Source organism: Microcaecilia unicolor, chromosome 6 (assembly GCF_901765095.1).
Source record: "Microcaecilia unicolor chromosome 6, aMicUni1.1, whole genome shotgun sequence".
NCBI classification, from domain to species: domain Eukaryota; kingdom Metazoa; phylum Chordata; class Amphibia; order Gymnophiona; family Siphonopidae; genus Microcaecilia; species Microcaecilia unicolor.
The window spans coordinates 212755510-212780163 of record NC_044036.1 but is presented as its reverse complement, the minus strand read 5'-3'; the positions used below and the strand labels follow the sequence as shown (position 1 = coordinate 212780163).

The 24654-nt window shown below is 43.5% G+C and overlaps 1 protein-coding gene across 1 annotated transcript in view; it reads left to right on the top strand.

Annotated features, from left to right (window-relative positions):
• LOC115472508 overlaps positions 1-24654 on the top strand; it is a 42607-nt gene that overhangs the window by 8006 nt on the left and 9947 nt on the right. The gene's annotated exons all lie outside the window — the stretch shown is intronic.

Genomic DNA, 24654 nt, shown 5'->3' with positions numbered 1-24654 from the left:
GGGGGGAGGGGAGATGGGGGGGCGGCCAGTGCCTGTGGAGGGATCAAGGGGGAAAGGGGGGGAAGGGAGAGGGGCGGGGCAAATCCCCAAACGAAGGAATGTTGTGCAGATTAGATGGGTGGGGAAGGGGGCTATGCCTTCTCGGGAGATGGTTTTGAGGATGGTCATGGGTCTGGGGTTTGTGCCGGAGGACTTCTATGCCTGTATTCACCCAGTTAATTTGCCTGAGTACGATGTTAGTTTTCTAACGCAGAGGGGTATGGAAATCTTTTGGGAAAGGTATGAGGGGGTGAAAGGAAGGGGGGATTGGAGCAATTATGTGGTTATTCCTATTAGTAGACCTGACTTGGTGCAAGTCACTGTATTGGTACGAAACGAGTCCATTTCAGGGGCAGACCTGGCCTACTGGTTACAGAGGCATGCGGATTTGAGAACCCCGTTATCCAAACTCCCGGATCCAAGTAGGGTGTGGGCAGGGGGGTGGGGGGCTTGGGTTAAGCTAAGACAGGAAGGGCAAGTGGTCAAGCACATTCCTTCTGCGGCTTTTATTGGCCGGGACAGGATTCTCTGTTTTTACAAGGGACAGCCACGGCAGTGTTTCCGTTGCAGATCCTTTCGCCATTATAGTATGTCTTGCCCAGTACAACAGTGTGTAAAGTGCGGGAGTAAGGAGCACTATACAGAAAATTGTTCCTCTATCCGTTGCAATTTGTGCGGGGGTCTGGGGCATGCCTTTAGAGACTGCCCGAGGGCGCGTCATAATAGGAGGGATGAGGGCAGGGGGAATATGATTCGGGGAGAGGGGCAGGATCTAGGTCAGGGTTCTGGGGGTCTGGGGGTTGGGAGGGCTTGGGAGGAAGGGGGAGGAGAGGGAGGTTTGGGGGTACAGGGGAGGGGTGGTTTGCAGGGGGAAGAGGAGGGTTTACGGTTAGAGGAGGGCGGGGGTCTAGAGAATAGAGGGGGACAGGAGGGGGAGGGAAAGGGAGAGTGGGTTCAAGTGTCAAAATTAAAGAAACGGAAGGTTTCAAAGGGTAAGGGTTTGACATTACAGGGGTCGCCTGGGGTGGGGCAGGGGGGTAATCGATTTCAGATTTTGGAAGAAGAGGATGGGGGGGCAGAGATACAGGGGGAGGGGGATGATGGGGAGAAGGGACCTCAGGAAGAGGGAGGAGGGGAGAGGAGTCGGGGAAAGGATAAGGGGGAAAGGAGTCAAGGTAGGAAGGGAAGGGGTACCCATGACGAGGAGGGGGGGATGGAAGTGGAAGATGCTGGGGTTGGGGAGGAGGAGGGGGTTCCGGTAGGGAAGGGTGGGGGGGGTAAGAGGAGGATGGGGCAGGGGGTGGTTAGCCAGGAGCAGGCTCAAGGGGACGGTAGTGTAGAGGTAGGAAAGGAGGGGGAGGGGGTGCAGAGGGGAGAGGTTCAAGAGGGGAAGGTTGCAGGGAGGGATTCCGTAGGGTTTAAAAAGAAGAAAGGGAGGAAGAAAGGAATGAGGGAGGGGGGAGGGGAAGGTGGGGATCAGGATACAAGGATAAGGGACTGGGCGGCAGAGATAGGGGATAATGGAGAGGAGGATTACATTCTGGGTAGCAGGTTGCCACAGAGAGTAGATAGTATGCAAAGGAAGGAGGAGAGTGAGGAGTTGCATGAGTCCTAATGGGGGGTATGGCAGGGCTTCTTCTGACGTTCGCCACCCTAAATGTGGCGAGTGTGGCTTCCCAGAGAGCTCAGTGTTTGGCCTATGAGTGCTTTTCTCAGGTTAAGGCCGATTGTTTTCTGATTCAGGAAACGCGTTTGCAGAACCTGGAGCAGCTGAGAAGGGCGCGCAGGGATTGGAGATGGGGACCCTCGGTGTGGGGGCTGGCAGGGGAAAGATATGGGGGAGTGGGGATTTTATTTAAGTCACATAAGGTGGAAATTCAGCGTGTGATGGAACTCGGGGTGGGGAGGTGTTTAGTGGTAGACGTATTATGGCAGGGTATGGCGTTGCGAATTATTAATCTTTATGGGCCACAGACTAGGAAGGAGCGCAGTTTGTTATTAGGGAAGATCAGGCCTTACTTGTTTACTGCATGCCAGGTAATTTGGGGGGGAGATTTCAATTTAATTCTTAGGAAACAGGATAGTGGGGGTACTAAGGTACAGGTGACATATGATGGGGTGCGCTTGCTCGGGATCATGAAAGAGGGGGGGTTGATAGATGTTCACATAGAACATTTCCCAGATGAGGATGGATTCACGTTTAGCAGGGGGAGATGTAGGAGCCGTATTGATCGGTTTTTGGTTCGAAGAGGGGTATGCCAGCGGGGGCCTCGCCTGCTGGACATGGATTTTTCCGACCATAAACTGCTTCTTGTGGAAGTAGGGGGGTCGGCGGCTCATAGGATAGGTAGGGGGTTGTGGAGGATGAATTTAAGATGGGTCCAGGATGAGGAGGCTCAAAAGAAATATTTGAATTTTTTAGAAGACCAGTTATCCTTACGGGGGATCTTTCCCTCCAGAGGAGAATGGTGGGAGGTGGTGAAAAAACGGACGCGTTTCCTTTTCATGGGACAGGCACGGAGGAGGGGAAGGGAAAGGACACGTTTGGGGATGGCCTTGAAGCAAAGGAAGGATTATTTGATTTCCAAGGGAGGGAGGAAAGAGGATATCCAAGAATTACAGTGTCTGTTAGAGAAGACTCAATACGATCGGTATTCCTCTTTAGTTTATGAGAGGGACTTTGGTAAATTGATTAGCCCAGATCCCTTCGTTTGTTGTAGGGAAAGAAGAGAGCATAGGGTGGTGGAGGGTTTTAGGGATACTAGGGGGGTGATGCAGGATTCCAAAGAGGGAATATTGAAGGTGGTGGAAGAGCACTTCAGGGGTTTTTTTTCGGATCAGCACTTGGATGGGGGGAGGATGGATCAGTATGTGGAAGGGACTCCGGGGGTGGGGAATTGGGGGTCTCATCTCCAGGCCCTTTCGTGCCCCTGGACACTGCAGGAGGTTGAGGAGGCTATAGGGGCCCTGAGAAAGAGGACATCTCCGGGGCCGGACGGGCTGCCGGCAGAATTCTATCATACGTTTCGCAGGCGCCTGGCTCCGATTCTATTGGATCTCTGGGAAGAGGCACGTCAGAGGGGGTCTCTTCCAAAATCCTTGTTGGAGTCTGCATTGATTTTGTTAAGTAAGGGCAAAGATCCGCAGCTGTTAACTAACTGGAGGCCTATTGCGCTACTAAACTGTGATCGTAAGATCTTTGCGCAGATGCTCTTCAAGCGTATGCGGCAATTCTCGGGGGACTTGTTGGCAGCCTCACAGGCTTGTGGGGTGCCAGGTAGAGGGGTTCTGGAGGCTGCGGCATGGGTGAGGGAAGGTTTAGAGCGGAGTCGGGAGGAGGGGTCAGGGTGGCTGATGGTGGCGCTTGACCAAGAGAAAGCCTTTGACAGGGTCCAATGGGAATTTCTCTGGCGGGTTTTAGAGTATTACGGGTTCCCTAGGGATTGGGTGGCACAATTACGATTGTTATATTCTCATGCACATGCATTTCCATTGATCAATGGGTGGAAAGGGGGGGAATTTGAGCTGACGGCAGGGGTTCGGCAAGGGTGCCCTTTAAGCCCTTTGCTGTATGCATTTTCTATAGACCCTTTTATTAGGCGTCTGGAGCAGGGTGGGGTGGGAGGATTGAGGGGGGTGGAGGTAAGCACGGGAGAACAGTTGCGGGTGGTGGCATACGCAGACGATATTACTGTGTGGATGGCGAACAAAGCAGAAGGGGATAAACTTTTGGAGTTCATCCACGATTTCGCAGGGGCTACAGGGTCACGGGTGAATATCCACAAATGCAACAGTTTGTGGTTGGGGCCAGGAGGGGAGCAGTTTGAATTAGGAGGGGGTTTCCCGGGGGTGGTGGATAGAATGAGGGTTTTGGGGATTTACTTTGAGATAGGAGATTATGCTAAATTCAACTGGGACAGTTGTCTTCAGGAAGCAAAGGGGCGGGTGGACAGGTGGAAGAGGTGGAAAATGTCCATGGAAGATCGGGTGAAACTCATCAAGACCCATTTGGTGCCCCTCTTTTTGTTCATCAGCTACATTTGTTTGGTACCTGAAAAGTGCTATGCCTCGTTGTATAGCATTTTCTTCCAGCTGCTGTGGGGCAATCGGTTGAATCCAGTTAAACGAAACACCACATATCTATCTAGGAAGGAGGGGGGGGTAGGGATGATCAATCCGGTTTTGTTTTTTAGTTCTTTGTTTGTGCACTTTAATCTAGGGAGAGCGGTGGGTCAGGCTCCTCCAGGGTGGGCGAGTAGTGTGCTGGGGTGGTGGGAGAGGGTTTGGGTGGGGTGGAGGAGAGGGGAGAGGGTAGGGGTATTGCGGAAAGGGGCTCCGGAAAGGGTAGGGTACTATAAAACGTTAGTAAAATTAGTACGGGTCTGGGGGATTCTAGTGGGGGAGATTAGGGATGGGAAGAGAGGAATCTGGGTGGAGAGAGTGCGCTCCCAGATGTTCTCTTCCCCTCTGGTACTTAGGGATGCTCCTAGGGAAGTGCTGAGGCAGGGGCTACGGAATATCAATTCGGAGAGGATTCCGGCTAAATATCGGGACATTGCCTGGCTGTCCCTACACGGCAAATTATATGTCAGAGAGAATCTGAGAGATAGGAAGATCCAGGACAGGAACTGTCCAAGGGGGGAATGTGTGGGGAAGTTAGAAACCATGGACCACTTTTTGAAGGACTGTCCCTTTTCCCGGGGGGTGGGTGACAGGGTTTCTGCTCTCCTCCAGATCCCCACGTTCCGTTCCTATACGTATGCGGACTGGGTGTATGGATATCGATTCAAGAGAGGTCAGCTGGATCCGGGGACAGGGTTCTTGATTTCGCTCATTCTCCGGTTCTGTCTTTGGATGGCTCGTTGCCGGGTATCCTTGCACCAAGAAGATAGATCCATTGAACAGGTCAGTTGGGATGTGGTGCGGGCGGTACAGCAAGTGGCGCAATGGGAAAGAGTGGAGAGGGATTCACCGATGGTGTCCTTGTGGTGGAAGCATGTGAGGTTAAAGGCCTTATGATTATAGTTACTGTGATGTTGTGTTGGTTTTAATTGTAGGGGGGGAATAAGGGGGGGGAAAGGGAGGGGGAGGGGTGTATATACGTATAGGGGAAGAAGGGATTGTTTTGGTGATAGAATGGTTTGTGTTAGGCATGTGAATAGTGGTATTTATATGATTTCTGTATTTTTGTTATTCGTTGATGTAAATAAAGAAATCTCCAAGCATCCACCACCCTCTCCATGAAAAAATACTTCCTGACATCTTTTTTGAGTCTGCCCCCCTTCAATCTCATTTCATGTCCTCTCGTTCTACTGCCTTCCCATCTCCGGAAAAGATTTTTTTGTGGATTAATACCTTTCAAGTATTTGAACGTCTGTATCATATCACCCCTGTTCCTCCTTTCCTCCAGGGTATACATGTTCAGGTCAGCAAGTCTTTGTTCATACGTCTTGGAACGCAAATCCCATATCATTCTCGTAGCTTTTCTTTGCACTGCTTCCATTTTTTTAACATCCTTCACAAGGTACGGCCTCCAAAACTGAACACAATACGCCAGGTGGGGCCTCACCAACGACTTGTACAGGGGCATCAACACTTCCTTTCGTCTGCTGATCACACCTCTCTCTATACAGCCTAGCAACCTTCTCGCTATGGCCACCGCCTTGTCACACTGTTTCGTTGCCTTCAGATCCTCGGATACTATCACCCCAAGATCCCTCTCCCCCTCAGTACCTATCAGCCTCTCACCACCTAACACATAAGTCTCTCGTGGGTTTCTACTCCCTAAATGCATCACTTTGCATTTCTTCGCATTGAATTTTAATTGCTTAGACCCCTGATGGCAAACCTATGACACGCGTAGCCATTTTTGATGACACGCGGCGCCGCTGCAGTGTGGTCCGCCCTCCCTCCTCGCTCCTGGAAACTAACCTTAAAGCCTCCTTTCACGTCGCAGCAAGCAGCAGCAGGGCAGGCCACTCCTTCCTTCCGTGTCCTGACCTCGCCTGACGTAACGTCCGCGAGGGCGGAGCACAGAAGGAAGGAGGCGAGGTCTGCCCTGCTGCTGCAACGTGAAAGGAGGCTTTAAAGTTAGTTCCAGGCCCGGTAGCGGGTGGAGGGGGGGCGGTCCTAGTAGCAGTGATTTTTCTTGAAGTGACACACCACCCGAGTTATGCTCGGTTTTTTGGTGAATTTTGACACACCAAGCTCAAAAGGTTGCCCATCACTGGCTTAGATCATTCTTCTAGCTTCCTCAGATCCCTTTTCATGCTTTCCACTCCCTCCCGGGTGTCCACTCTGTTGCAAATCTTAGTATCATCCGCAAATAGGCAAACTTTACCTTCTAACCCTTCGGCAATGTCACTCACAAATATATTGAACAGAATCGGCCCCAGCACCGATCCCTGAGGCACTCCACTACTCACCTTTTCCTCCTCCGAGCGAACTCCATTTACCACCACCCTCTGTCGTCTGTCCGTCAACCAGTTCCTAATCCAGTTCACCACTTCGGGACCTATCTTCAGCCCATCTAGGTTATTTAAGAGCCTCCTGTGAGGAACCGTGTCAAAAGCTTTGCTAAAATCTAAGTAGATTACGTCTATAGCACGTCGATGATTCAATTCTCCAGTTACCCAATCAAAGAATTCAATGAGATTCGTTTGGCACGATTTCCCTCTGGTAAAACCATGTTGTCTCGGATCTTGCAGCTTGTTGGCTTCTAGGAAATTCACTATCCTTTCCTTCAGCATGGCTTCCATTACTTTTCCAATAACCGAAGTGAGGCTTACCGGCCTGTAGTTTCCAGCTTCTTCCCTATCACCACTTTTGTGAAGAGGTACCACCTCCGCCGTTCTCCAGTCCCTCGGAACCTCTCCCGTCTCCAAGGATTTATTAAACAAATCTTTAAGTGGACCCGCCAGGACCTCTCTGAGCTCCCTCAATATTCTGGGGTGAATTCCGTCCGGTCCCATGGCTTTGTCCACCTTTAGCTTTTCAAGTTGTTGATACACACTCTCTTCCGTGAACGGTGCTATATCCATTCCATTCTCAGGTGTACTTTTGCCAGTCCCTCGCGGTCCTTCTCCAGGATTTTCTTCAGTGAAAACAGAACAAAAGTATCTATTTAGCAAATTGGCTTTTTCTTCATCATTATCTACATAGCGGTTCGCTGTATCTTTTAGTCTCACAATTCCCTTTTTAGTCATTCTTCCTTCACTAATATACCTGAAGAAACTTTTGTCGCCCCTCCTTACATTTCTAGCCATTTGTTCTTCCGCTTGCGCCTTCGCCAGATGTACCTCTCTCTTGGCTTCTTTCAGTTTCATCCGGTATTCCTCCCCGTGCTCTTCTTGAGATTTTCTATATTTCTGGAACGCCAACTCTTTAGCCTTTATTTTCTCAGCCACTTGCTTGGAGAACCATATCGGTTTCCTTTTCCTCTTGCTTTTATTTACTCTCCTTACATAATCCTTAAGTAATCCTTTGGATTACGTGAAATCAGCTTCCTTACAATTTAAGCGCAAGATTTATGATTGGTAGACAATTTTGCTATCACAAGGTTCTTTCCCTTCTTATTTGAGTAATATTTTAATTCCTATCCTTAAAAATAAATTAGAATCTCAAATAGTGGTCAATAACTACAGGCCACTCGAGTGCTTTTTTTCCCCTAAGCTTATGGAAGGTATAGTTACCACTTAATTAACATTGTACTTGGACAAATTCAATATTCTGCACCACTTGCAATCAGGTTTTCGTTCTAGCTTTAGTACAGAGATGTTATTGTGTACCTTTGATATACATACTAAGTTGAGTGAGGGTAAAAAGCTCTTATAATTTATTTATTTATTTATTGCATTTGTATCCCATATTTTCCCACCTATTTGCAGGCTCAATGTGGCTTACAGAGTTTTGTTATGACATTGTCATTCCAAGATATCAGATACAATTAGTAATGCACAGAGATTAAGTATGGGAAGAGAAAAAGGAGAGTGTTAGGCGGGTAAGTATAGAAGGTGATCTTTCGTAACTGGGTGGTTTGGCGAGGTAGTTTAATAAGGCTATAGGTTCTCTTTGTAGGCCTTGTTGAAGAGATATGTCTTCAGAGATTTGCGAAAGTTAGTTATTTCATCAATAGTTTTCATGGCTGTAGGTAATGCATTCCACAACTGTGTGCTTATGTACGCTTGATCTATCAAGTGTGTTTGATCTTGTGGACCATACCTTACTTTTAAATATTTTGAGCAATATAGGTATAACAGGAAATGTTTTGAATTGGTTTCGAGATTTTGTACCTGCAAGATCTTACTCAGTGAAGCTAGAGGAAGAATATTCAAAAAGATGGGACGCGGTCTGCGGGGTCCCACAGGGTTCCTCTTTTCCCCCAGTCCTCTTCAATGTTCTTATGGCATCATTGGGTTATCAACTAGAAGTAGGGTTACCATATGGCTCTAGAAAAAGGAGGACACATTGATCCAGTCCGGGTTTTACTTCCATTGCTTTGAATGGAAGCAATCTGTCCTCCTTTTTCTGGAGCCATATGGAAACCATAACTAGAAGAGGCTGGTTACAAAGCTTATATTTATGCAGATGATATTACTATTTTGATTCCAATAGATAAAGATGTAATGAAGGTAATTCCACAAATAGAAAATTGTATGTCAATGATGTCCATTTGGATGTTTAACAATCATCTTAAAAACAGTGAGAAAACTAAGTTTCTTTTGATTGACACAATATATTTTGTTAGCCATCTTTTCTAGTACTAAATGGTTTAACTCAGGGGTAGGCAACTCTGGTCCTCGAGAGCCGCAGGCAGGTCAGGTTTTCAGGATATCCACAATGAATATGCATGAGATAGATCTGCATACCATTGAGGCAGTGCTTGCAAATCTATCTCCTGCATATTCATTGTGGATATCCTGAAAACCTGACCTGCCTGCGGCTCTCGAGGACTGGAGTTGCCTACCCCTGGTTTAACTTATATACTGGAAAAATCTTTGAAAATTTTAAGAGTTTGGTTTGAACATAATGTCTTGGGAATCCCAGGTGAACAGTCATGTAAAAAAAATTTTGGATGATGAATAATTTAAAGTGGATTTGGAAATACTTCACTCTAGAGTCATTTCAATTGTTAATACAAGCATTAATCCTTACAAAGCTTGACTATTGTAATATCATATATCTTGGCTTTACGAAACATCTAATGAGAAGACAGAACTATTCAGAACATGGCAATTTGTCTTATATGTGGTTTAGGTAGATTTGACAGAGTTTCTGCATGTTACAAAAGACTCCATTGGTTACCAATTGAGGCTAGTCTTTTATAAGATTTGTTGCTTAGTTTATAAGATTTTGAAGGGAGTGTCATCATATTATATGTTTCCAATAATCAAAATTCAGACTTCCAAGTATGACATTTGTAACAATTTGTCACAAATCAAAGGGAACAATGATGAAATTATGGGATATCAAAATCACCATATGCAAATTCCATCTATAGTACATAAGTATTGCCATACTGGGAAAGACCAAAGGTCCATCAAGCCCAGCATCCTGTTTCCAACAGTGGCCAATCCAGGTCACAATATACCTGGCAAGATCCTAAAAAAGTACAAAACATTTTATACTGCTTATCCCAGAAATAGTGGATTTTCCCCAAGTCCATTCAATAATGGTCTATGGACTTCTTCTTTAGGAAGCTGTCCAAACCTCTATTAAACTCCGCTAAGCTAACCACCTTTACCACATTCTCCCTCAGCGCCACAAAGTCTGCTACTCTAGCCTCAAGAGAACGAACATGTTCTCTGAGAGCTAGGAGCTCTTTGCATCAGGCACAAACATATGACATCTCACCAACTGGGAGATAATCATACATGAGACACTCAATGCAAAAGACTGGATAGCACCCCTCTCGCTGCTGGACTGCTGACTCCATCTTAGTGTTTTTGAATTTTTCAATAATTTAAAACTTGCTACAGTATTAAGAATATTAGCCTAATATAAAAGTGTCTTTTAGTTTATATAGAGGGGCATAATCGAACGCGAACGCCTATCTCCATGGGCGTCTATGTCCGAAAACGGGTACGTGAAGAGGCGGGACAGACTGTATTTTCGAAAAAATGGACGTTTTTCAGCTGGGCGTTTGTTTTTTTTAGCGATAATGGAAACTAAAAACGCCCAGCTCAAAAATGTCCTAATCCGAGCCATTTGATCGTGGGAGGGGCCACGATTCGTAGTACACTCGCCCCCCTGACATGCCAGGACACCAACTGGGCACCCTAGAGGTCAGTGCAGTGGACTTCAGACAACGCTCCCACATGCATAGCTCCCTTACCACGGATGCTGAGCACCCAACCCCCCTCCCCCAAAACCCACAAATGTACAACACTACCATAGCTCTTAGGGGTGAAGGGGGCACCTACATGTGGGTACAGTGGGTTTTGGAGACCTCCCATTTACCAGCACAAGTGTTACAGGTAGGGGGGGATGGGCCTGGGTCCACCTGGCTGAAGTGCACTGCGGTACCCACTAAAAGTGCTCCAGGGACCTGCATACACGCAGGCCTCTAGGACTTGTTGCTGCTATATAACATTGGCACACCAGTTGACACCTGAAGACTAATCTCTCCGAAAATGTCCTTTATTGGAATAAGCACGCTTACTCACAGTTAACTGCAGATCAGAGGTTGTGCCCCACTGGCAACGAGTCTCCCTGGTACTGAGATTAGCAGTAGGTCAGAGCTGGCAGAATGCTGTACAATGCCCTCTTTCAGGCACATTCAAGGTAAGAACTAAGTTCTGTAACGTGGCTATCACGTGAAAGGGATCTAAAACTGGCTTACAAAAATGGCCACTACCTCATGGACTACTGGAAACAAAACAGGGCACACTCTGACCCAGTAAGCAGGGGGAAAAGCACCATGGGAGAAGAGCCTACCAACTACCAACATAGTGAGCATTTGCCACAAGCCAGTGGAATCACGGAGTCCAATACCCTACACCCACCACAATGCATTGCTGATGTGACTCTGCAGTGCGCATAACAGAAAAGGGTGTCACACTCACCCAAGAGCCACATCAGAACCAGGGAAAGGCTGTCACAGGATAGAACACATTTTGCTGTCATGGAGGTGGGTACGGCATTTGAGGCTGGCATAGAGGCTGGAAAAAAGTTTTTAAAGTGGGTTTTTTTTTTGTGGGAGGGGGTTAGTGACCACTGGGGGAGTCTGGGGAGGTCATCCCCGATTCCCTCCAGTGGTCATCTAGTCAGTTGGGGCACTTTTTTGGGACCTGTTCGTGAAGAAAAAGGGTTCAAAAAAAGTGACCCAAAATCGCGGTAAAAATGCCTTTTTTTTTTTCCATTATTAGCTAAAGACGCCCATCTCTGCTCGGCTGATAACCACGCCCCAGTTTCGCCTTCACCACGCCCCCGTCAACTTTACCTGTTTCCACAACGGATTGCAGTTGGAAACGCCCAAAATCTGCTTTCGATTATACCGATTTGGGCGCCCACTGGAGAAAGACGCCCATCTTCCGATTTGGGTCGCAATATAGGCGTTTTTCTCTTTCGATTATAAGCAGGATAGTATATTGTGTGAGTTATTAAGTGTTTCCTTCTTAGATGGTAATGAAATGTATTTAAAACTCTGTAAGAGCACACCTTGCTTGTTACCCTAATTACAATAACTGACTATAAATGAAGAGTTGTCCTAGGGGTGGGTGGGTGTTTAAAAACTTTTTCTTGAACTAAATACTTTGTAAAATCATTTTTTGATGTGCTCATTAGTTTTCACGAAGACATAAGTACATACATAAGTACATAAGTAATGCCATACTGGGAAAAGACCAAGGGTCCATCGAGCCCAGCATCCTGTCCACGACGGCGGCCAATCCAGGCCAAGGGCACCTGGCAAGCTTCCCAAACGTACAAACATTCTATACATGTTATTCCTGGAATTTTGGATTTTTCCAAGTCCGTTTAGTAGCGGTTTATGGACTTGTCCTTTAGGAATCCGTCCAACCCCTTTTTAAACTCTGCTAAGCTAACCGCCTTCACCACTTTCTCCGGCAACGAATTCCAGAGTTTAATTACACGTTGGGTGAAGAAATATTTTCTCCGATTTGTTTTAAATTTACTACACTGTAGTTTCATCGCATGCCCCCTAGTCCTAGTATTTTTGGAAAGCGTGAACAGACGCTTCACATCCACCTGTTCCACTCCACTCATTATTTTATATACCTCTATCATGTCTCCCCTCAGCCGTCTCTTCTCCAAGCTGTATAGCCCTAGCCTCCTTAGTCTTTCTTCATAGGGAAGTCGTCCCATCCCCGCTATCATTTTAGTCGCCCTTCGCTGCACCTTTTCCAGTTCTACTATATCTTTCTTGAGATGCGGCGACCAGAATTGAACACAATACTCAAGGTGAGGTCGCACCATGGAGCGATACAACGGCATTATAACATCCTCACACCTGTTTTCCATACCTTTCCTAATAATACCCAACATTCTATTCGCTTTCTTAGCCGCAGCAGCACACTGAGCAGAAGGTTTCAGTGTGTTATTGACGACGACACCCAGATCCCTTTCTTGGTCCGTAACTCCTAACGTGGAACCTTGCATGACGTAGCTATAATTCGGGTTCTTTTTTCCCACATGCATCACCTTGCACTTGCTCACATTAAACATCATCTGCCATTTAGCCGCCCAGTCTCCCAGTCTCGTAAGGTCCTCTTGTAATTTTTCACAATCCTGTCGCAATTTAATGACTTTGAACCCCCCTGAGGAACCCCACTAACTACCCTTCTCCATTGTGAATACTGCCCATTTAACCCCACTCTCTGTTTCCTATCCTTCAACCAGTTTTTAATCCACAATAGGACATTTCCTCCTATCCCATGACCCTCCAATTTCCTCTGTAGCCTTTCATGAGGTACCTTGTCAAACGCCTTTTGAAAATCCAGATACACAATATCAACCGACTCCCCTTTGTCCACATGTTTGTTCACTCCTTCAAAGAATTGAAGTAAATTGGTCAGGCAAGATTTCCCCACACAAAAGCCATGCTGACTCGGTCTCAGTAATCCATGTCCTCGGATGTGCTCTGTAATTTTGTTTTTAATAATAGCCTCTACCATTTTCCCCGGCACCGACGTCAGACTCACCAGTCTATAATTTCCCGGATCTCCCCTGGAGCCTTTTTTAAAAATGGGCGTTACATTGGCCACCTTCCAATCTTCCGGTACCACGCTCGATTTTAAGGATAAGTTGCATATCACTAGCAGTAGCTCCGCAAGCTCGTTTTTCAGTTCTATCAGTACTCTAGGATGAATACCATCCGGTCCAGGAGATTTGCTACTCTTCAGTTTGCCGAACTGCCCCATTACGTCCTCCAGGTTTACTGTGAAGTCAGTAAGTTTCTCCGACTCGTCCGCTTGAAATACCATTTCCGACACCGGTATCCCACCCAAATCTTCCTCGGTGAAGACCGAAGCAAAGAATTCATTCAGTCTCTCCGCTACGTCTTTGTCTTCCTTGATCGCCCCTTTTACCCCTCGGTCATCCAGCGGCCCAACCGATTCTTTTGCCGGCTTCCTGCTTTTAATATACCGAAAAAAATTTTTACTATGTTTTTTTGCCTCTAATGCTATCTTTTTTTCATACTCCCTCTTGGCCTTCTTAATCTGCGCCTTGCATTTGCTTTGACAATCCTTATGCTGTTTCTTGTTATTTTCAGACGGTTCCTTCTTCCATTTTCTGAAGGCGTTTCTTTTAGCCCTAATAGCTTCCTTCACCTCACTTTTCAACCAGGCCGGGTGTCTTTTGGACTTCCGTCTTTCTTTTCTAATTCGCGGAATATGTATGGCCTGGGCCTCCAGGATGGTATTTTTGAACAGCGTCCACGCCTGTTGTACAGTTTTTACTCTCTCAGTTGCCCCCCTAAGTTTTTTTTTTTACCGTTCTTCTCATTTTATCATAGTCTCCTTTTTTAAAGTTAAACGCTAACGTATTTGACTTTCTGTGTACAGTTACTTCAAGGTCGATGTCAAAACTGATCATATTATGGTCACTGTTATCAAGCGGCCCCAGTACCATAACGTCCCTCACCAGATCATGCGCTCCACTAAGGACCAAGCCTAGAATTTTTCCTTCTCTCGTCGGCTCCTGCACCAGTAATTAAATGAGAGAAGAAAGCTCTCTCTAGCATAGATCGTCAAGGTCTTATATTGTCCACTTGTTTATAATCATTGCATTTATTTAATTTTTAAAGTGTACCCAAAATGTGCATATTTCAAATGTTAAACTACTTGAAATGCCATGTAGCTTTGAGAGTCCTGGGTTATAGGCTTATAGCATTGCTTAATTGGGACATTAAAATATTCACTAAGATTCTGAAAAAGAAAATAGAAATTCTTTGAATACACTCAGATCAAATGGTTTTTTTTTATAAAAGGGAAACAAATTTCAGATAAAGTATGATGAGGGCTATAAGTGAGATCAAAAAGGAGTAGAGGATGAAACAAATGACGATCAGCCGTGGGGATGAATTCCTCACATCTTTATTAAAATTTACCTTTCAGCCAGCCCCTCTCCCAGGTTCCTAAGGCCCCCCCCCCATGGCTTATCCCCCCTTTCTTTGCTCCCCCCTTTCCATGGTCTGGTGTCTTTCCCCACCCTCCTGGCCCTGCCCACTTGCTCTTTGTTCAGGTACCTTTCCTGTTCGGTGCTGGCTCACTGGCTGCCTCCAGCATGCAGCAGGCTTTTCCCCTCTGACATGTCCTGCCCTTCTGATGCAACTTCCTGTTGTCGGAAGGGTGGGACAGATCAGAGGCGAAAGGTCTGCTGCAGACCAGTAATGCCCCTGAGATAGTTGCATTCATTGTAGTTGTGCTACTTTTACTTTTTACTAAAAAATGATTATATTAGGTAATAACTTTTGTACTTTCACTTAAGTGTAAGGGCCCTGTTTATTAAACCATACTGTAGGTACACACACATTTTAGCATGCATTAATGCTAGAGAACACCCATAGAAATATAGTTTTTTAATGTGTTTTTCACTATACTTTTTACTTTCACTTAAGTAAAAATAAATGTATATTTTAACACTTAAGTACTTTGACCTAATAGTTTGAACAACACTGATTAGGTGCAAACATACCATTTCTATGGCTGGGATAAATGTCTGTACTAACTGTTAAGCATGTATTTAGGTGCTTAGGCTAGGCTAGTATTCTATAAATGATAGTAGTAGGTTCTTAGTCCCCATTCATTGTTGCCCAGAAGCTTTCAAATATTTAGGGGCCCTTTTACTGAGCTGCGTAGGCACCTACGCATGCCCAACGCAAGCCAATTCAAAACTACCACCCGGTTACCACATGGCCCAGGCAGTAATTTAATTTTTTACACATGTCCAGTATGCATGCCAGAAAATATATTTTCTGGCGCGTGGTGCTAACCAGGTGGTAATCAGCATTGTACGTGCACTGATGATTACCGCCTGGTTAATGCTTGAGACCTTACCATTAAGTGAATGGGTGGTGCTAAGATCTTAGGCCCAAAATGGATGCGCACCAATTTTCATTTTGCCGCACTTCCATTTTCGGCCAAAACCCCCCAAAAGGCCTTTTTTGCAGGCACGCTGAAAAATGTACCCGCGTGCATCCAATACAGATGTCGGCGCACCTTAGTAAAAGGACCCCTCAGGAGTCTAGTTTACAAATTTTTTGAACCAGAGTATTGTGGTTAATAGTGACTCTTTAACAACTAAAGTGTAGAAAATGTGCCTACAATCATTAGCTTTAGCACTGACATTATGGGGCTATTTCAACACCATTAAAATGATTTCTTGTAATGCGAGCTCATTTAAAAAGCATCAGTTCAAGATATGGGTTATTTTTTCCTTACAACAATGAAAATTACCATTAACAATATTACCAAATCTTTTGATGACCCAGATGCTCTCAGGACTATCTGGACCAGCAAGGTTTTTCACCAATGGATGTCACTATAGAGAAGATAGCGTCTGCCTTATGATTCTTCTTCGATTTTGCTGTTCTCATTTTAATGTGTTCTTGATGTATTACTCAGTGCTTTTTTTGTAGAAAAAAAGGTGCCGGTACTCATTATGGGTGGGGCCACCACATATGGCTCCACCCCTATGATAGCCGCACCCCTTATACCAGCCATGGCGCATATAAACAGACATCATTGAAAATATTATACTAGTATAGAAGAAAAAAAATAACATGATTTTTTTCATTATAAATAATTTCTGTAAGCTTGTACAGCGCCAGTATACCCAGTGCAAAATAAGACAGCAGATGTAAATTCTCAAATTGGACATATTTCAAACACTAAAATGAAAATAAAATGATTTTTTCTACCTTTGTTGTCTGGTAACTTTGTTTTTCTATCCATATTGGTCCCAGTCTCTGATTCTGCTGCTCTCTATCTGTTCTCTTAACTCTGTTTCCAGGGCTTCCTTTCCATTTATTTCTTTACTTTCCTCCTTTCTTCTTCATTTCTTGCCCTGCATCCATAAGTAAAAGCTGGATCCTCCTCCATGGAATTGACTGGAGGAGATACAACGTGGATCCAGTTTTTGCCTATTTTCTCCATCCATGTGCAGTTTTTCTCCTCTTCCCTTTCCCTCATCTCCATCCATGTGCATCTTCTTCTTTTTTCTTTCCTACCCGCCATCCATGTCCAGCACTTCTCCTCTCTCTTCCCTCCACTGTATTCATATAAAGCAATAATTCTCTCTCCCCTCTCCTCTATCCAAGTCCAGCATTTCTCCTCTCTCCCCGCCAACCCATCCATCCATCCATGTCCAGCAATTCTCTATCTCCTGCTCTCCCTCTCCATCCACTTCCAGCATTTCTCCTCTCTTCCCTGCCCTCCCATCTATGTGCATCTCCTTCCTCTCTTCCCTCCCCTCCATCCATGTCCAGCATGTCTCATCTCTCCCCTGCCCTCCCATGTCCAACGATTCTCCTCTGTCCCGTCCTCCCCTGCCATCCATGTCCAACGATTCTTCTCTTCCCCCTGCCATCCACATCCAGTGATTCTCTCATCCCTGCCCTCTCCTCCCATCCATGTCCAGCAATTCTCTCTTCTCATCCCTTCCCTCCCTTCCCATTCATGTCCAGCAATTCTCTGTTCCCTTCCCTGCCCAGCAATTCTCTGTTCCCTGCCCTCTCCTCCCAGCCATGTCCAGCAATTCTCCGTTCCCTGCCCTCCCCGCCCAGCAATGTCCAGCAATTCTCTGTTCCCTCCCCTCCCAGCAATGTCCAGCAATTCTCCGTTCCCTGCCCTCCCCTCCCAGCAAGGTCCAGAAATTCTCTGTTCCCTCCCCTCCCAGCGATGTCCAGCAATTCTCCGTTCCCTGCCCTCTCCTCTCCCATGTCCAGCAATTCTCGGACTCAGCAGCGCAAATGGTGCAGGCAGCGATTGAAAGAGGCTGTCAGCATTGGAGCTTCCCTCTGTGAGTCCCACCTATACAGAAACAGGAAGTTGTAACAACGTAGGCGGGACTCGCAGAGGGAAGCTCCAATGATGACAGCCTCTTTCAATCACTGTCTGCACCGTTCGCACTGCTGAGTCTTTAAAAAAAAAGTAAGTAAGGGGACTGAGAGGAAGTGCAGGACTCGCCGGGAGGGTCGCCGGGGGGGGGGGGGGGGGGGGGGCGCAAAAAAAAAGTGCGTACCGGCACAAAAAAGCACTGGTATGACTATAACTTTTTATCTCCTAGGGAAGCTGTTCTCTTTTTTGCTTGGAATTCAGCTTGTGCTGGCACTTTCTCAGTTGTTTTATGCTAGTTATATAACTGGGTATTCAGTTATTTTTTCTGTTATTGTTTATATGCAGTTTTTGTCTCTTTTTGCAATGCTGAGTTTTATGATATATATTTTTATACATATGGTGGAGTACTTAGAATATTTTCCATTTAGTATTTACATTTTCCATTGTCAGTCATTTTTAAAATTTTTTAATGGCCAGTCATATTAATATACTATCCACAAATATAAAGGGTCTAAAAAACCTTTTCAAGAGAAACAAAGTTTGGACCTATATTCCAAAATTGTCACCAGATGTGCTTTTTATTCAAGAAACTCATTTAACTTCTAACGTTGGGAATCTGCTTTCAAATTTAAAATATACTCTTGGTTCCTGTTCTCCTGTGAATGGAAAAAAATGGAATTGCTATATTTTTGAAATCTTCTCTAGCTGTAAATATTATCTCTTCTAACTCAGATACAGAAAGTAGATGGACCTATATTGTAACAACCTTTGGTTCAATACAAGTTTTTCTTGGATGTATTTATGCTTCGACTAATGATGATCCTCAATTTTTTTAAAATATTGCTGATACTCTAGTTAATTATTCTAAAATTCCCATTTTAATTGGAGGTGACTTTAATGTAACCCTCAATCCTCTATTGGACAGGAAATCTGCTTGTCCAGATCCTTTATCCAAAAGGCAGACTGGTACTTGAGAAGATCATGGAAAACTTAGGTCTGCTTGATATTTGGAGATTATTAAATCCTACAACTAAAGACTATACATTTTATTCCATTCCACATAAATTATTTTCAAGGATAGATATGTTTTTGGTGTATAGTGAGTTAATTTCAGATACTTCTTCAACAGAAATCTTACAGATGATTATTTCTGATCATGCACCTATACATTTATCATTAAAAATTCCGGGTGCAGTCAAATATGCCTTAGCATGGAGATTTAATGCAAAATTAATTAATGAAAAAGGATTTAAAGAAACTATTGTTAAAGGTATTGAAGAGTTCTGCTACTTTAATAAAATGGAAGATACTTCTCTGTGTAATTGGTGGGACACTCTTAAGACTTATATAAGAGGAATTATTATAAATTTTACTGCGATATAACAAAAGAGAGGGAACGAAGTACAAACTAAAGTCCAGACAAAAAAAACAGCACCACGGGCCTTTAAAAATGGAACACAGTTCTTTAATGAATGAGCCTTGACAAAAAGACCCGACACGGGCCGTGTTTCGGTGACTAGCACCGGCGTCATGGGTCACAGTGATGATGTGGAAAACTTGGGGAATAACTCGAATATATTCCTCTACAATATATTATTCCTTACCCCACGTCTCATATAGTAAAAGCTACAAAGCACCAAGGCACTTTCACTTTCTGTATCCAACATGTTATAAAGAACAGAAAGCAGACCTAGTAAAATTAGAATCAAAAATTAGATCATTAGAGATTGAATATGTTTCTAATTCAAAATTTAGTATTTTTCAAGCTTTGTGTAAACTGCATTCAGAATATAATTCAATATTAAGTAAAATCTCTAATCATCAAATGGCCATTTTTGGTGCTAAATATTATTCAGAAAATAATAAGATGGGCTGATTATTGGTTAATCTATTAAAAAGAAAAAAGAGTAGAAGCAAGGTAACTTCTATCAGAGAACAAAATAACGTTTCTGTAGTCACAGATGTGAGGTTATTTCAAGAATTTTATAAAAAGTTGTACTCTTCAGAACTGCTTCAGATAAGAGTATTAAAGATTTTTAAAATAATTTGACATTTCCTAAATTATCGCAGGATAAAGTTCAAACCTTAGAATTACCTTTTTCAAAAAAAGAGATTGAGCAAAGCCATAAAATCTCTACCCTTAAACAAATCACCTGGACCAGATGAGTTTACTACCTACCGAGTACTATAACTTTTTGCTTCAGAATTCTCTCCTTTATTATTAGAGTTTTTTATATCAGAAAATCAGTTGGTTGATGGGACATTTACAGAGGCAAAAATAATTGCGTTGCCTAAACCAGATAGATATTCAACCTTAGTATCTAATTATAGACCAATTTCATTAATTAACTTAGTGAGATTTTATTTAATTTATTTGTTACATTTGTATCCCACATTTCCCCATCTATTTGCAGGCTCAATGTGGGTTACCTATAGTACCGTACAGGCGATCACCAATATCGGTAGGAACAAATACAGACTGATGGTGTAGTAGAAGATGGTTCATGTGTTACAGACACATTAGGGAATCGTAAAGGGGAAGAGCTTTGGTTTCGTTGTGTTGCAGGGTTAAGGCATTTAAGTTGGATGGTTAGGGTATGCCTTTCTGAACAGGTAAGTTGTCAGTAAATTCCGGAATTTTAGGTGGTTGTTTGTTGTTTTCACGGTGCTTGGTAGTGCATTCCATAGTTGTGTGGTTATACAGGAAAAGCTGGATGAGTAGGTTGATTTGTATTTGACTCCTTTGCAGCTTGGGTGGTGGAGATTTAGGTATGTTCGTATTGATCTTGATGCGTTTCTGGTAGGTAGGTCAATGAGATCTGTCATGTATCCTGGGGCATCTCAGTAGATGATTTTATGAACCATGGTGCAGACTTTGAATGTAATGCGTTCTTTGATTGGCAGCCAGTGCAGTTTTTGTCATAGGAGTGTGGCGCTTTCGAATCTCATTTTTCCATATATAAGCCTGGCTGCTGTGTTTTGCGCAGTTTGGAGTTTCTTTAGAATTTGTTCTTTGCATCCCGCATAGATTCCATTGCAGTAGTCTAGATGACTTAGTACCATGGTTTGTACCAGGTTGCAAAATATCGGGAAAAAAGGTTTTACTCATTTGAGCTTCCACATTGAGTGGAACCTTTTCTTTGTTGTGGCTTTCACTTGGCTCTCCATTGTGAGATTGCGGTCAATTGTAACTCAGAGAATTTTTAGGCTGTCTGAGATAGGGAGGTTGTGATCTGGGGTTATTATATTGGTGGGTTTGCTCATGTTGTATTGGGATAAGAGGATGAGACAGTGTGTTTTTTCTGTGTTAAGTTTTAGTTGAAATGCATTCGCCCATGAGTTCATTATGTTTAGGCTGAGCTTGATTTCATTGGTGATTTCTGCTAGATCATGTTTGTAAGGGATATATATTGTGACATCGTCTGCGTAAATGAAGGGGTTGAGGCCTTGATTGGATAAGGACTTGGCTAGTGGGGTCATCATTAGGTTGAAAAGGAGCGGCAATAGTGGTGATCCTTGGGGTACTCCACAGTCTGCTTTCCATGGTGATGATATGTTCGAATTTGATTTCATTTGATATGTTCTATTAGTTAGGAAACCCTTGATCCAACTAAGTACACTTCCGCCAATCCTAGGAAGCTTAGTAGTATATTGTGGTTAACTATGTCGAACGCACTAGACATGTCGAATTGTAGGAGAAGTATGTTATTGCCTAATGCAATTTCTTGTTTGAATTTGGCTAAGAGAGTAATTAGTACTGTTTTGGTGCTGTGGTTGGCGCAAAATCCTGATTGTAAATCGTGTAGTATTGAGAATTTGTTAATGTAATCAGTAAGTTGTTTGGTTACCATGCTTTCCATCAGTTAGACTACCATTGGGATAGATGCTACTGGGCGGTAGTTCGTGATATCGTTTGTTTTTTTCTTGGTATCTTTTGGTATTGGGGTGAGGAGGATGTTGCTGTTGTCCTTAGCCAAGAGAAAATGTTGAAGTATATGGTTTATGTGGTATGTGAGGTTTGCTATGAAGCGGTGGGGGGCAGATTAGGTAACTGGGCAGCTATCCAGTTTACAGTTAGTCTTGGAGAACCTGTTAGTCGCTTGATTGACTGTTTCAGTGGTGAGGAGAGCAAATCTTGTCCAAAGTCTGTCCGCTGGGGATTCATCGGGGTTTGGGTCCATACATTCGATGAAGTATTCGATTTTGAAGATGTTCTGAGGTAGTGTGTTGCGTAGATTTACAATTTTTTCCTTGAAGTATTTGGCAAGTTCGTCTGCCGCTGGGGTGTCTGTGTTAGTTGTGGTGACCGTGGTGGTGTCTAGTAGTTTGTTTACGAGTTGGTATAATTTTTTCGTGTCCTTGTATTCAGGCCCTATTTTGGTTTTGTAGTAAAGCCTTTTGGCTTGCCTCATTGCATATTTGTATTTTCTTTGAGTTTGTTGCCATGCGTTGAGTGTTTGTGCATCTTTTATTTTTTTCCATGCCCTTTTGAGTTTCCTTGATTGTGTTTTTAATTTTTTCAGTTCTTCGTTGACCCATGGTATTGGGTTATGCCTACGTGAGGTTATTGTTTGTAAGGGTGCTATTTCGTCTAATATGCTTTTGCATCTTTTATCCCAATCTGAGAGATAGTATGTAGTATCTGTTTGTGCTGACCATTCATTGCTGTACATTTGCTGCCAGAATTTTCTGAGTCTATTTGGTCTCGTGTGCTGTAGGTTGTGTGTTCTTGTATACGGTGTGAACCCTTTTTCCGCCAGAGTAGGGATAAGTTTAGTTTGTAGTGGTCTGACCATGGTGTGTTTGTCCATTTAATATCTGATATAATTAGATTCTGGTCCATGGACAGTTTGTGTGAGATAAGGTCGAGTGTGTGCCCTTTGATATGGGTTGCTCGAATGTGTGGCCATTTAAGGTCCCATAAATGGAGGAATTCCTTGCATTCGCGTGTGTTGGCAGAGTTTGGGTCTTCTAGGTGAAGGTTGATGTCACCCAATACAAGTATATTGGGGTTGGTTACACAGGTATTTGATATGAAGTCCATGAAGTGTGATTGGCATTAATTCCAATTACCTGGTGGTCTAAAGAACAAGAGACAGTTTAGGTGGTCAAGCAGGGTAGTGTGGTGGATTCTAATTGAGACGATTTCAAGATGGGATGTTTATGCTAAATTACTTGCACTTAGATTATCAAAAGTATTCACAATTGCAGTAATAGCTAGAGCACAGGTAAACTAATACAAGAAGATACTAGCTCTAGCTCTAAAGCATTCACAATAGCTCATGAACTATTTTTTTGATAAAGAGAAAAGCCCTCAGAAACCTTTGACACACGGTCTTAGGTTTAAAACACTGTTACTTAGTTTGTAACGTTGTATACAGTGTTTAGTTTCTATCATAGGGCAAAAAACTTTTCCTTTTGCTTTTAATGTACTCTATTGGCAACGCGCTGCTTATGTTTAATCAAAGCACTAGTCTAAATGGGCTTGAAACTTTATTTGAAGGAGCACTTAGCTTTAATGGTCAAGCATTCAGGACCCAGCATGTAGTCTTTGAAGTTCGAGGGAGCCTCCGTTTCACTCTCAAACGGCTTCGTCAGGAACTATACTTTGTGCTGGCTGAAAGATAACATTATGTTAATTACACAAGCACTTGCCATTAACATTTCCTTTTCTTGCTGGCTACAACTACAACTCCTGGTGCACTTACTTTTAATCTTGAAACTCTGTTTTCAAAATGACGCCGACAACGTCAGATGCTCTCAGCTACGATTAAATACACTCCCCCTCTATGTCATCTTAAAGGCAAACTACCTGCCAGAAGGGAATTCTAGTAAAACACATGCCAGTCTATTGAGCTATTCAACCCACACGGCTCCACTGATTTCAATCTAAATATCCATTGTGCTTCCTTCTGTTGTAATAGGAGCTTTCTATTTCCACCTCTCTTTAGTGGTTCTATTCTATCTATTGCACAACATTTTAAATCCTCAAATGAATGCTTCATTGATATACAATGCTCTACTAATGGTTCCTTGATAGCTTTCCTTTTGATGTTAGATTTATGTTCCAACAGCCTGATTTTCAAAGCTCTGGTTGTCATACCAATATACACTTTCTGACAGGAGCACGTTATTGAATAGATTACATAATCAGATTGGCAGTTTGTAAATTTAGTGAGCCTGAACTCTTCATCTGTAATCCTGTTATAAAAAGTTTTTGATTGAATAGTGTAACAACAGATCGATTTGAGGCAGTGGACAAAGAAATTATATATATAAGAAGTGATATTAACTGTTAAAATCTGGGGTTTAAAAGTGGTGTTTGAATTCCTATTTCAAAATCAGCTTTTTACCTTGCAAGCAGAGCAAAGGAATGCCAGATGGTTCATATTATTTGAAAGTCTTGGCCGAGCTAAGGTTAGGAAAGGTCAGTGAGAAATGAAACTCTGTCCCTTGTGAATTGCCAATGCTAGCTGGCACAGCTGTAAACTATTATGAATGAACAAAGCCTGAGCCAGACATGCCGTAGTTTTAAAAGAATTAGTTTAATGCTAGTTAGATTCTAAATAATTCTAGATATTCCTGATGTTTAGAATATGTCTTATAAGAATGCTTATTTTAGAATATGTGTATTCTGTGTAGTTAATATGTAGAATGTCTGTTAAATTCTGTATTACTCTTTGTCTGCTGTTTAAGACTGCAGTTGAGGAGATCAACATGTGGTTTGACTTAGCCATAGTTCTGGCTGGTTCAATGTATAAGCTGATAGGTGAAGAAGGTCAGGAAAAGTCTTGATTAATTATAGCTAAGTGTAGGACTGGCCTCCTGGAAGTAATAACCTGATATGTATGCTATTTTGTAAGATTGGCTTTTGACCCCTTTAATGAATGCCAGAGTTTAGTTAGCAGTTAGTACTAGGAATATGAGAAATCAATCATAATAACATGTAAGAGACTGGAGACCAAATGTCTGGCTTAAGGGGCCCCAGGTCAGAGGTCAGTTTAGGATGTCTGGAACCTATGTAACTGATATTTCAAAAGTAATGATTGGTTGAGGCAAGGTAGCCAATCAATTTCTTAACCAATTGGGAGTAAAG